General features: G+C 35.3%; 1 pseudogene; it reads right to left on the reverse strand.

Moving 5' to 3' along the window:
• Positions 1-857: 857 nt before the first annotated feature.
• Positions 858-1071, reverse strand: LOC123232844 (annotated as a pseudogene).
• Positions 1072-14149: the final 13078 nt, after the last annotated feature.

Raw genomic sequence — 14149 nt, forward strand, 5'->3', positions numbered from 1 at the left:
CAGACCATAATTCAAAGTGTATGTTCAAGATCTCTCTTTTGCTTCCCCATGCCATCACTGACTGCAAATAGAAAAGAAAAGAACTGAGAAACAAAGAAAATTTGTGTGTGTGTGTGTGTGCGTGTGCGTGTGTGTGTGTGCGTGTGTGTGTGTGCGTGTGCGTGTGTGTCTGTGATTATGTTATCTATATGATGTCTGGCCAGAATTATTTAGCTATTGTTCCCAAAATGTCATTTTCAGCCCTTCCCACTTCTCCTATCTCCATTTATAGAAAGTCTGTAGGAGTCAATATCTTCATCTTTGCATCAGAGGCCAAATTGACCTTGAATTTTGTCTTACAAATGATGTCAAGAAGTATTGTGAAGATAGTAGACCCGGAGAATGCCTTTAAGCTATTTCTTTCTTCCATGCACTTATTCAGCATGACATATGCAGGAATTAAGAAAAAAATTAGTTCGATTGGGTTGGATACAGGTCTTCACAAATCTTAAGGCTAACTTTATAGCAGTCTTAACAAAATTCTTATACTCTACATGGCAAAAGTTTCTTTAGTATCATGTTTCTAATAGATCATACTCCCTTGACTGTGGGTTAGATGTTTTAAGATTTTTGGTTGATACAATGTGACCTGATATGCTATAACATGGTATTATATATTATGATTACAATATGATGTATATTACAATGTGATATGATACATTAAGATATGGCACAATACAAAGTGATACAACAACAATTTATTAAATGCCTATCATGTACAATCAATCACTGATGATACAAAGACAGTATTAACAGACCTTGGTCCTCAGATGCTTACATTCTACCAATTAGCTCTGCTCCAGCCAGTTCCTTAATTAAAAATTGATGATGTGAACATTAAAGTTCTCATTATGTCCATCATGAGTCATTGGTAGAATCTTATGAAACAAAAACTTTTCATTCTGAGATGAATATTATGCCTTTACATGTTCCCAGGAAAATAGGAACAATCATCATGTTCAGATGAATGCATACTTAAGCTGATAATAACAGATACTACACTTGATCTTAGTCAAAAGGCGGAGAAGTGATGAATGCATACTTAAGGATAAGAAACGGCTTGGCATTCTTATTATTCTTTTTCTTTTTCTAAATATTCAAAAAAAAGTTCTTTATTACTAGTTTTGCTGTATAGTGCAAAAGGGTGCATATTAACCCTGCAAAGCCTTACTGCAGAATTTCTGACAGTTGAAAAGGGTTTAGAACCCTGACTAGTGGCAGTTGATACTGGAGACTCAATGAGAGTAGAAGGGTCAACTGAGCTCTATCTTTGGACTGAAAACCTGGCCTATATTCTGCAGCTTTTCTCTTAAGATTTGTTAGCTTAGCTATTTCCTTTGGATTTTCCCTGACCTTCCCTTTCTCAATCATCATTTTCCCTTCCTAAATTTCTGTGGGTTTTTGAAAGGAGGGTGGATCTGGGTGGTAGCTTTCAATCTTTGTAGATTTAGTTTCCCCATAGTCAAGTAGGGCTTACCTTGATACAAATTATCTCTTGAATCATTGTATCCATCTTTCCTACCCCTTTTAGGCTACAAAACCTCTCCGGGCTGAGTTAGGCAGGTCCTTTCTCAGTCTCACATTCCTGCCTCCCTCCCCTACCTAAAGCTTTCCCTAGGTGGCTGTTAGAGTTACCTTGTATCCCTCTTTCCTTTACAATCAACCCTGAAACTCAATAAACCCTGTTCGTCACTTAATCAAACCATTGGCTAATTCATTAGTTGATTGATAAGAGAGGGAGAAGGGGAGAAAGGAAAAATATTCTCTCGGGGTCCTGAGGGGGTTGGAGGCATTCATTTTGAGAGGAAGTGGTAATCCCTATACTTCCTCTGGACTCTTCCTTTGTGAACCTGAGAAACTGACTAGAAATCCCTCTAGTCAGTTTCAAGCCATTTCTGGCTGGCCCTAACCTTTGTCTGTAGAAGTGCCCTTCCTACCTGAAGGGCTCAGTCTGTTTCCCTTCAGTATTTTTGTCTCAAAACTGTGTACCCAGTCTGTGTCTCCTGCCCAAAATACCTCATCCTCTCCCTTGCAACCCTCTATACCTCAGTGTTTATATTCTCTAAACTCAGTCATTCCTTATACCTCTTCTACCACTTCAATTTACCACCTTCACCATTAAACCTTCCTTTCCCACCTACTGACTTAGAGATCTACAAAACCCCTATCCACAGTGCCTTATCCCCATTACAACTTTACCTGACTATCCCCTTATTACCTACCTTATTACCCTAACTGCCTCAGTACCATATTACCACCTCAGTTTATTACCTCTGGCAATTCCCTTATTACCCTACTTGCTTAATTCCCTCATTACATCTTTTAGGTCCTGAGTGACAGGTACTTAGTTTCTAAGCATTTCTCTATTTTGTATTTTTAGTCCTTTGTGAACTATCACCTTTCTTTTCAATTGTGGTCACTTTCCCAGGTTTCCTTCAGTGGAGAGTTTTCAGAAATGTCTCTCAGTTCCTGCATCTTCCCTGACCCCCCCACCCCAGCCCATTTAAAAAAAAAAACAAAAACAAATACATTTACTTGGGAAAGGGTGTGTGTGTGTGTGTGTGTGTGTGTGTGTGTGTGTGTGTTTCTCTTTTACCCTTTTCCTGTTACAATGTGGGAGTGCTTCCATCTTTTTTCCTTCTCTCCCATTATATATTCTTTCATAGGAAATGCTAGTTTGAAAAATAAAACTTCAGATGAGAAAATAAGGGTATTTTCTCAAAGCACTTACTCAGGAAATTGCTAAATGTATGTAATTTGATTGTTAGCAGTAGCAAGGTAGAAAATGTGTCCTATAAAGTGTCATTATGGAAATGCTACATTCTGATTAGTTAACAGCTGTGATACTATCCTTGGTTGGAACAAATTTAGACAATTGAACCTTCCCAATATTTTCAGTGCATTGCTACAAAAAGTGCTTAAAGCGAAACTTTATGCATAGAATTTAAAGTTAACTCCTTCTATGCTGTTTTCCTAACTTTTTTGTGACAGGATTTCATAGTAACCTACTAAGGGCACTAATTTTCTTTGTTTTGACTTTTTAAAAACCTTACCTTTCATCTTAGAACCAATACTAAGTATTCGTTTCAAGTCAAAAGTGGTAAGGCCTAGGCAGTGAGGATTAAGTGACTTGCCCAGGGTCTCACAGCTGGGAAGTGTCTGAGGCCACATTTGAACTCAGGACCTCCTGTCTCTAGACCTGGCTCTCAATCCACTGAGCTATCCAGCTGCCCCAAAGTCTCTAATTTTCCTTCTTTTTTTCACTCATGTTTAAGAAAGTTTGAATCTTTTCCTATCTTCAGATTGTTGCTTGTTTCTCTTTTTTGCCATCCTCAGTATAAAACTTGTTATATGATTCTTTTCTTTTTTGCATTAAGCTTCCTAACTGGGTTTTAATCAAAGGATCATATTTTGGGATATCATTTAAAACCCAGTTACTAGGTTAAGATGGCGGCAGAGTAAGGAGCAGCTGCTCGATCTCTCCTGACCGAAGCATACAGGACTCCTCAAGGGGAAATAAAAACGAGTCCAGAAGAACGAAGGAACCCCACAACAGGACTCAGCATTGAAGGTACGCAGAATTGGGGCATTTCCACTCTATAAAGGGGTGAAACAGCTCTCACAAAAACTCGAGAGGAAGAAGCCCCTCCCCCACCCCCCACACCTCACATCTCGCACAACACCAACACACAAGAGTGAAAACAGGACTGGGGCAACCAGATAATCACTGGCAGCCCCAGGGCTTGTACCTGTATGCTGCAAGACAAGGGACCCCAAGTGGCTGGGGGCACGCATGGACTTTCCCCAAGCATCCACATGGGTGAAGCCACCTCCTGGGCCCAGACAAAGGCCTCTAAAACACAGCCTTTCCCAAGTGCGGAAGGCATCCTCTCAGGTGCGAATAAAGATCTCCAGCGCAGGAATTCCACTACCTTCTGTGGGGGTGAAGGCAGTGCCCTAAGAGCATCTGCTCAGGCAAAGGCAGTGCCCTCAGCTTGAATAACTATCTCCAGCCCAGTCTTGGACCTCCAGTGAGGACCAGGTGCGGACCTGAGCACAGCAGTGGAAACAGCCCCAAAGACTGCTGAAGGAACCTCGGGCAAAGGAGGCCTGACCCCGAGGACAAGGAGACCGGAGCCCCCCGGAGCTTGCAAGGTGCAGGCAGACCCTGAGTGCAAAGACAAAGCTGAAAAGGGGCGGGGCTAACAATGGCCAGCAATAAGGAAGTCCAGAAGAAAAAGACTATCAAGAGAAACTCTGGAACACTGGACAACTTCTACACAGAGAAAATCCAGACACCAGAGGAGGGAAAACAAAAATCCAAACCTCCCCCAAAAAATGAAAGCTGGTAACAAGCTATGGAAGAGTTTAAAAATGAAATGCTGAGGAAGATGGAAGAAATCTGGCAAGAAAATAACAGTTTAAAAGGCAGAATTTCGCAATTGGAAAGTGAGACAAGTCAACTGAAGACCAAAAATGACCAGATTGAAAAGGAAAACCAAAAAATTATAGCTGAAAACCAAAACATTAAAGCTGAAAACCAAAACATTAAAGCCAAAAACCAATCCCTAAAGGCTAGAATTGAGTAATTAGAAGCAAATGATCTCTCAAGAGAGCAAGAACAAATAAAACAAAGTCAAAAGACTAATAAAATAGAAGGAAACATGAAATATCTCAATGAGAGAGTGACAGACCAAGAAAACCGGTCTAGAAGAGACAACTTGTGAATCATTGGTCTTCCAGAAAAGGCAGAAATTAATAGAAACTTGGACTCCATACTTAAAGAAAATATTCAGCAAAATTGCCCTGAAGTTCTACAACAAGAGGGCAATATAGATATTGAAAGGATCCATAGATCACCCTCTACACTGGACCCAGAAAAGGCAACACCCAGAAATATAATAGCGAAATTGAAGAGCTTTCAAGTTAAAGAAAAAATCTTACAAGAAGCCAGAAAGAGACAATTCAAATATCAAGGAGCACCAATAAGGATCACACAGGATCTGGCAGCCTCAACTCTAAAAGACTGCAAGGCTTGGAATATGATATTAAGAAAGGCAAGAGAGTTGGGCCTTCAGCCACGAATCAACTACCCAGCGAAACTAACCAAATACTTTCAGGGGAAAGTATGGGCATTCAACAAAATTGAAGAATTCCAAGTTTTTGCACAAAAGAGACCAGGACTAAATGGAAAGTTTGATACTCAACCACAAATATCAAGAGAAAGATGAAAAGGTAAATAAGAAACAGAGGGAAAAGAAAGAAAGCTTAAAAGATTGACTCTTTAAGGGCATAAATAAGATCTAATTATCTGTATTACTAGGTGGAGAAATGCTATGTATAATTCTCTGTAGTGAACTCTATACACTATTATAATATTCACTATTATAGCAACCAGAAGAACAATTCATAGGGAGAGGACAGGATACTAAATCGTCTAAGAAGACATGGTGGGTGGGAAAGAGGGGGGAATAGTAGGGGACACCAAGAAAAATCTGAGTAAATTAGAAAAATAAGATAATCTATTACACACAAAGAGGGCATGGGAAGGGGAGGGGATAAATAATACCATAAGAAGGAGAGGAAGAGAGCATAATCAAACCTTACTCTCAGGGTAATCAAGCCAGAGAAGGAAGAGTAGCTTTATTATCCATCCTGATAAAGAACTCTATCTAACCCTACTGAGAAAGTCAGAAGGGATAAACCAAAGAAAGCAGGGGAGTGGGGACGCCAAAAAAGGGAGGGGAGGAAATGAGGGAGGGAATTCATTTGGTCTTTAAAAAACAAAAAGAGGGGAACAACAAGGGAGGGGGCAGAAAGGGAAGTTAATCAAGGGAGGGGATAAGGGATAATGGCTCAAAGCAAACCACTGGTGTAAAAGAAAATAGTGTAATAAGAAGGAGTGGGTCATGGGGAGGATAGAAAAACGTCAGTGAATACACAACTAACAATTGTAACTCTGAATGTGAACAAGATGAACTTGCTCATAAAACAGAAGCAAATAGCAGAGTGGATCAGAAACCAAAATGCAACTCAAAATATTAGAAAGAGAGCAAATCAAAAATCCCCAGATGAAAACTAAATTAGAAATACTAAAAACAAAGGGAGAAATTAATAAAATCAAAAGTAAAAGAACTATTGAATTAATAAATAAGACTAGAGACTGGTGTTTTGAAAAAACAGATAAAAATAGAAAAGGTACTGGTCAATCTAATAAGAAAAAGGAAAGAAGAAAACCAAATTGACAGTATTAGAGATGAAAAGGGAGACCTCACCTATACTGAAGGGGAAATTAAGGCAATCATTAAGAACTATTTTGCCCAATTATATGGCAACAAATATAACAATTTAGGATATGGATGAATATTTACAAAAATATAAATTGCCTAGATTAACAGCAGAAGAAATAGAATACCTAAATAATACCATATCAGAAACAGAAATTGAACAAGCCATTAAAGAATTCCCTAAGAAAAAATCACCAGGACCTGATGGATTCACAAGTGAATTCTATCAGACATTCAAAGAGCAACTAATCCCAATACTATACAAATTATTTGATATGATAAGCAAAGAAGTAGCCCTACCAAATTCATTTTATGACACACATATGGTACTGATTCCAAAGCCAGGTAGACCAAAAACAGGGAAAGAAAACTATAGACCAATCTCCCTAATGAACATAGATGCAAAAATCTTAAATAGAATATTAGCAAAGAGACTCCAGCAAGTAATTAAGAAGGTCATCCACCATGATCAGGTGGGATTTCTACCAGGAATGCAAGGTTAGTTCAATATTAGGAAAACCATCCACATAATTGATCATATCAACAGTCTAACAAACAAAAATCACATGATCATCTCAATAGATGCTGAAAAAGCCTTTGACAAAATACAGCATCCATTCCTATTGAAAACACTGAAAAGTATAGGAATAGAAGGACCTTTCCTAAAAATAATAAACAGTATATACCTAAAACCATCAACAAACATCATATGCAATGGGGATAAATTAGAAGCCTTCTCAATAAGATCAGGAGTAAAACAAGGATGCCCATTATCACCTCTATTATTCAACATAGTACTAGAAACACTATTAGTTGCAATTAGAGAAGAAAAAGAAATTGAAGGTATCAAAATAGGCAAGGAGGAGACTAAGCTATCACTCTTTGCAGATGATATGATGGTCTACTTAAAAAATCCTAGAGAATCAACTAAGAAGCTTGTAGAAATAATCAACAACTTTAGCAAAGTTGCAGGATACAAAATAAGTGCACATAAATCATCAGCATTTCTATACATTTCCAACACATTAGAACAGCAAGAGGTAGAAAGAGAAACACCATTTAAAATCACCCTAGACAATATAAAATACTTGGGAATCAAACTAACAAAACAAACACAGCAATTATATGAAAACAACTACAAAACACTTTCCAAACAAATAAAACTGGACCTCAACAATTGGAAAGCCATTAACTGTTTATGGGTAGAAAGAGCTAACATAATAAAAATGAACATCCTACCCAAATTAATTTACCTATTTAGCACCATACCTATCAAATTACCAAAAAACTTCTTTACTGAATTAGAAAAAACTATAACAAATTTCATTTGGAATAACAAAAGATCAAGAATATCAAAGGAAATAATGAAAAAAAATGTGAAGGAAGTGGGCCTAGCAGTACCAGATATCAAACTATACTATAAAGCAGCAGTCATTAAATCAATATGGTACTGGCTAAGAGATACAAGGGAGGATCAGTGGAATAGACTCAGGGTTAATGACATCAGCAAGACAGTGTATGATAAACCCAAAAAGCCCATCTTTTGGGACTTGAATCCACTATTTGACAAAAACTGCTGGGAAATTTGGAAAACAATATGGGAGAGATTAGGTTTAGATCAACATCTCACACCCTACACCAAGATAAATTCTGAATGGGTGAATGACTTGAATATAAAGAAAGAAACTATAAATAAGTTAAGTGAACACAGAATAGTATACTTGTCAGATCTCTGGGAAAGGAAAAATTTTAAAACCAAGCAAGAGTTAGAGAAAATTACAAAATGTAAATTTAATGGTTTTGATTATATTAAGCTAAAAAGCTTTTGTACAAAGAAAAACAATGTAGTCAAAATCAGAAGGGAAACAACAAATTGGGAAAAAATCTTTATAACAAAAAACTCTGACAGGGGTCTAATTACTCAAATATACAAGGAGTTAAATCAATTGTATAAAAAATCAAGCCATTCCCCAATTGATAAATGGGCAAGAGACATGAATAGGCAATTTTCAGGTAAAGAAATCAAAAGTATCAATAAGCACATGAGAAAGTGTTCTAAATATCTAATAATTAGAGAAATGCAAATCAAAACAACTCTGAGGTATCACCTCACACTTAGCAGATTGGCTAAAATGAAAGAAGGGGAGAGTAATGAATGTTGGAGGGGATGTGGCAAAATTGGGACATTAATGCATTGCTGGTGGAGTTGTGAAATCATCCAACCATTCTGGCTGGCAATTTGGAACTATGCCCAAAGGGCTATAAAAGACTGCCTGCCCTTTGATCCAGCCATACCATTGCTGGGTTTGTACCCCAAAGAGATCATAGATAAATAGACTTGTACGAAAATATTTATAGCTGCGCATTTTGTAGTGGCAAAAAACTGGAAAATGAGGTGATGTCCTTCAATTGGGGAATGGCTGAACAAGTTGTGGTATATGCTGGTGATGGAATACTATTTTGCTAAAAGGAATAATAAACTGGAGGAATTCCATGCAAATTGGAGAGACCTCCAGGAAGTAATGCAGAGCAAAAGGAGCAGAGCCAGAAGAACATTGTACACAGAGACTGATATACTATGGTAAAATCAAATGTAATGGGCTCCTGTACCAGCAGCACTGCAATGACACAAGACAGCTTTGAGGGATTTATGGTAAAGATGTTACCCACATTAAGAGGAAGGACTGCAGGAGAGGAAATGTATAAGATAAACAATTGCTTGAATGCATGGGCTGAGGTGGACAGGAATGGGAAATAGACCCTGAACAAGGACATATGTTACAACCAGTGGAAATATGCATTGGCCATGGGTGGGGGAAAAGCAGGGGGTGAAGGGGAAAGTAGGGGCATAAAGTATGTAAACAGGTTAAAAACGAATATTAATGAATGTCTAATAATAATAAAAAAAAACCACAGTTACTAGTGAGAAAAAACCCCTCTGAAAGGGGTTTTTTCACTTCTGAATTAGAGCAAAATTTAAAGTACTTCTGATAATGGATTTTACCAACAGCATTATTCCCACTGTTTTCTTTTATAGAAAGAAATGGATGTGACAAAGTAACAACATAATACATGCATGAAGGGAGAGACGTGTGTCTTTCTACTAACCTGTTTAAATTTCTGCAGTCTAGAGAGGCATAAGGAATATGAAATGCAGCTTCTACTAAGGGCACAGCAGTGATCTTGAAGTTTCTTAAAAGTTACTCTTTTTCTTTCTTTAAATAAGATCAGTTTTTCTTTCCTTTGAATAATGAATTTTCTTTTTCTTATTATTGAGACAAAATTTCTATTCCTTTGTTACAGATAGCAAAATTAGGAGTGCTTCATATTTGAACAATAATATTATCAAAAGAAGCACTATTATATTAATATCCTCAAAACTAAGAAGATATGGAATCAAAATTAGCCTCTGAAAAATGCTAATTTTATGTCTGTGGACAAGCTGAGAGTCCAATAACATTCTGTAAGACTTTAAATTGACAACAATATGATAGTTTCTATTGGTAGAGGGAATTTTCCAGAATTTCTCTATGGAAATCAAAGGTCAGCTATATCTATATACAAACAACATGTAAATGTATGTATATATGTATAAATATATATATATATATATATATATGCATATACAGTATATATAACACAATGGAAATTCAAAGAGGAACTGATCATGAGTGGGCTTGTACTCTAAAAAATGGCATTAGTACATTAAAATAAAGCTATTTAATATTCTCCTAAGCAAATGAGCATATGCCAAACTTTCACGGTTAATGATTTCTTCTCTTTTATTCCCCTTGTTAGTAAGTGAATGAAAAGAACAATATATATTTAACTTTTGTTACTATGACCATAACAAATGGCTTTCAAGGAGGAAGTTGGTACTATTGAATAGGAAAGGAAAGTAGGAATTATTTTATATTCTGATGGCTGGATTTTTTATTTCTTTGCTGTTGACATAACCTTCATCACTTGATACATCTTATTGGCTGCTAATATTGTTTATATTTTTTCATAAATCTTCCAGAGAGGATTCTTTAAATCTGCTTACAGCCTCCTTGTATTCTTTTATGATGTCTTGTGAACCATCAACTTAGCATTTGAAGTGTCTATTAGTTGTTATTTTTCATTCAGTTTAAAGTTGTGTCCAACTCTTCATGACCTTATTTGGTGTTTTCTTGGCAAAAATATTGGAATGGTTTACCATTTCCTTCTCTAGCTCATTTTATAGATGAGAAGACTGATGTAAACAGGGGTTAGGGACTTGTCCAGGGTCACATAGCTTGAAAGGGTCTGAGGTCAGACTAGAACTCAAGAAGATGAGTCTTTCTGACTATAGGAAAGGCATTCTGTTCACTACATCACCTAGATGCCTTGGAGTCCCTATCGGTTTGTTTTTATTAAGGATTAATAGCCAACTTATCTCCTTTTTTGTCCAAAAGAATGTCTTTTATCTTGTTATTCCCATGTAAGTTATCACATGCTAATACCTAACATTTACATGATTTAAAGTTTTCAAAACACTTTGTATATGGTATAGCATTTTATCGTAACAATACATTCCATTTCCCAAAATTACTTGCTATTTGACCCATGGACATATCTTTTCATTTCCCTGAACCTAATTGCCATATTTACATAAAGATGAAAATAATAATATTTATGTTGCCCATCTTTTCAGATTGTCATGAGGAACATACTTTGAAAAATTTTAAGTATCATATGAATGTAAGTGATAATGATGATGACATAGGTTATTTATATCAATTGTGTTTCTATTGTATTTGAGTTTATTTGTAACTTATATTAACATTAGCCCATAATGTTCCATACTTTCACCTCATATGAAATTTTAGAGAAGGAATATTATTACCTATAATTTTGAAGATCTGAACAAATTAGAGTGACTGAGAGTAATGTATAATTTCCAAATTCCAAATGAAATAGGAGTTCAATACTTGCTTATTGGACTGGATTATATCTAATAAATTGGAGTCATATTGCTTTATCACAGGATCCATATTGATGGGCTGCCCAAAGAGTTAATAGTCTAGGCAATATATGTTGTTCTATCTTTTTGTTTGTTTGCTTTATTATTTTTATATCCAGCATGGGATGGGCAGGCTTTACTCTTGTGAATTATTTGGCAAACAATAAGAAAAGTCACTAGAAGGTGTTGAATAGATAAGTAATGGGTGAGAGTAAGCCTATTGACACAATCCAGGAAAATGATGTTGAGGTCTAGGGTAGTAGCACTAGAAAGTTTAAAGTACTTAAATATAAATTAAGAGATCAAAAACTCCATCATCTCCAGAAAACTGTATTCCTTGGGATAACCAATTTTCAAAGTAATATTTTCTTTCTTTATAATCCTTCATATTTTCTATGCTTTATATATGATAAATTTATATGTGACAATTACTACTTTTATACGTCTACTATTATTGATGCCACTAATACCTTAAAATGATAGGGAAAGGTCTAAGTCTTTCACTTTTGTTTTTAATGACAATGTACAAACATGCTTTGTGAAAAATTCTATTGGTGGATTTGAACCACTTTATTGAAAGCTTATTAATTCAGTTTTGACATGAAGGCTAAAATGTATAGTGATTTGGGAAAGTGGCTTTATTCTGAAACAGGGTCTACTCTATTGCAAGATGTTGATTGAATACAAAAAAAATTGTACTAAAGAAATTAATTCTGATGGCAGGTTCCAAATCATTTTCGGAATATTTCTTTTGATTTAAAAAAAAAAACAAGCCAAAAAACTTGAAACCATAATGTAAATTTGTCACAGTTACTTACTCAGTGGGAGGAAAAAATAACCCACCTGATTATATATTTGGAGAAGTATTTTCTAAGGAGAAGGTGTATAGTTACAAATTTTATGACATACATAAATTCTCTTCCTCACAAAGGGCTGAACATTACACACTATGGGTTTAGATTTAAATCTACCATAAATAGCTGTCAGCATAAGTCAATCATGTATCTAAGAATCCATTGAAGAAATATGTTCATACTTTATTGTAGAGTGTTGCAGTTTTGGCATTTTAATTTCGCTTCCCATCTAAAACACAACTAAAAGAGATAATGATACAATTACATAAAAGGATAATTTGGGTGCAAAACACACATTAAGAGCCTGACAGGTCCAGAAAAATTATTCTATAGAACATGATATTTTACTTCTCAAAATCAATAATTAAATAGCTCAATGATGGGTTTTTCTTGGTATTTTGTTGCAATTTTATAAAGATTATTTATTAGAGATTCAAAGTTTAGAACCACAAATGATTCCTTTTGATAGGTTATAAATTGCACTGAAATTAATGAGGTGAATATGAGATGCAATCTTGATTAATGGTCTTTTCACACCTGCTCCTCGAGAAGGGATTTGGAGAAGCATATCTGAATTACTTCATACATGAAGTCTAATATGGTCTTTTTTATTCCTCAGCGACTAAAGGCTTTGAAATCCTATATGAACCCATTCTACTCTACAGTGATGTACAGAGTGTGTCTAGTTATAGTGACAGTATCTCTACTTGACATTGGAGCTTGTGGTTTTTAACAGCTTATACATTTTTGCTTTGAAATTGCTGATGTTATCAGAAATGGATCAGGGTTGAGCAAACATTTCTACCAGGAAATCGCTAAAAGCCAAGAGGTCTCCAGAACAATACAGAACTGTATAGGAGATGCATGAGGTGTAGGTTTTTCAGCTAAAAAACAATTTTAAAAATGTGATATATTTCATTTGGAAATTGACTTAATTGTGGAATTGTGTGGAATTGGAATTCGTGTGGAATTGACTTAATACTTTGTTACCAAGAATGAGACTTGCCAAAAATTTTTTTTTGAAAATTATGTGTGTGAATGTATATGTACATGTATATGTGTGTACAAATATATATATATATATGTGTATATATATATGCATATATATGTATAATATGCATACTCTTTTGGTATGTGAGAGAGGTTAAATGCCTTTTCCAAGCAGACATAATTAATAAATATCTAAAACAAGTAAACTCTTGGTACTCTGACGTAACTATCCTTCTAATTCTTTATAGTTAAAATGAATAGTGCATGAGCTTGAGTTGCCTTCCAAACTTCCCCTCTAAGTGATGAATTGGAACCTCAGTAGAGGAAGAGGAAGAGAAACCTTAACATCAATAACACCAAAAACATTAATGTAGTATTTTACAATTTATAAAGCATTTTGCAAATATTATCATATCTGTTTTTTACAATAGTCTTCATTTTCTATTTATTTGGGAGGATAAAAAAATGAGTATCTTCTATGTTTTAAAGATCCAAACTAACTATAATAAATAATGCAATTGATTTCCCACAGGTAAATTCTCTTAAATATTTGTGTCTAAACACACCAAAAAATAACATCCATACTGGAACTTCATGTTAGGAAGAAATCATTTCCTATTAAACTCATGACATAAGCATATATATGCTAATAGATAATGCATACACATACACGTAGATGCACACACAAATATATGCATACACACTCATTTAACCAGTTGGAAAAGGATAAATCACATGCATGTTGCATTGTATTTTAAATGTGTTATTCATTATTTATTATTCAAATGTATTATACATTATAACATTTTCTTTACTCTAACTTCTTTGCCCAAGTAGCTGGACCAGTGACTCATTATAATAAAGAGTGCTTTGGGAGTCACACTATTTATCTAATGACATCTTGTTTCAATAAACTTTTTTTCATTCTTTGTTAAACAAACTGATCCTTGGTATAAAATGCAAAATTTCTACTTTACCAGAAATATTATTTTTAG

This window comes from Gracilinanus agilis, chromosome 1 (genome assembly GCF_016433145.1).
Source record: "Gracilinanus agilis isolate LMUSP501 chromosome 1, AgileGrace, whole genome shotgun sequence".
NCBI classification, from domain to species: domain Eukaryota; kingdom Metazoa; phylum Chordata; class Mammalia; order Didelphimorphia; family Didelphidae; genus Gracilinanus; species Gracilinanus agilis.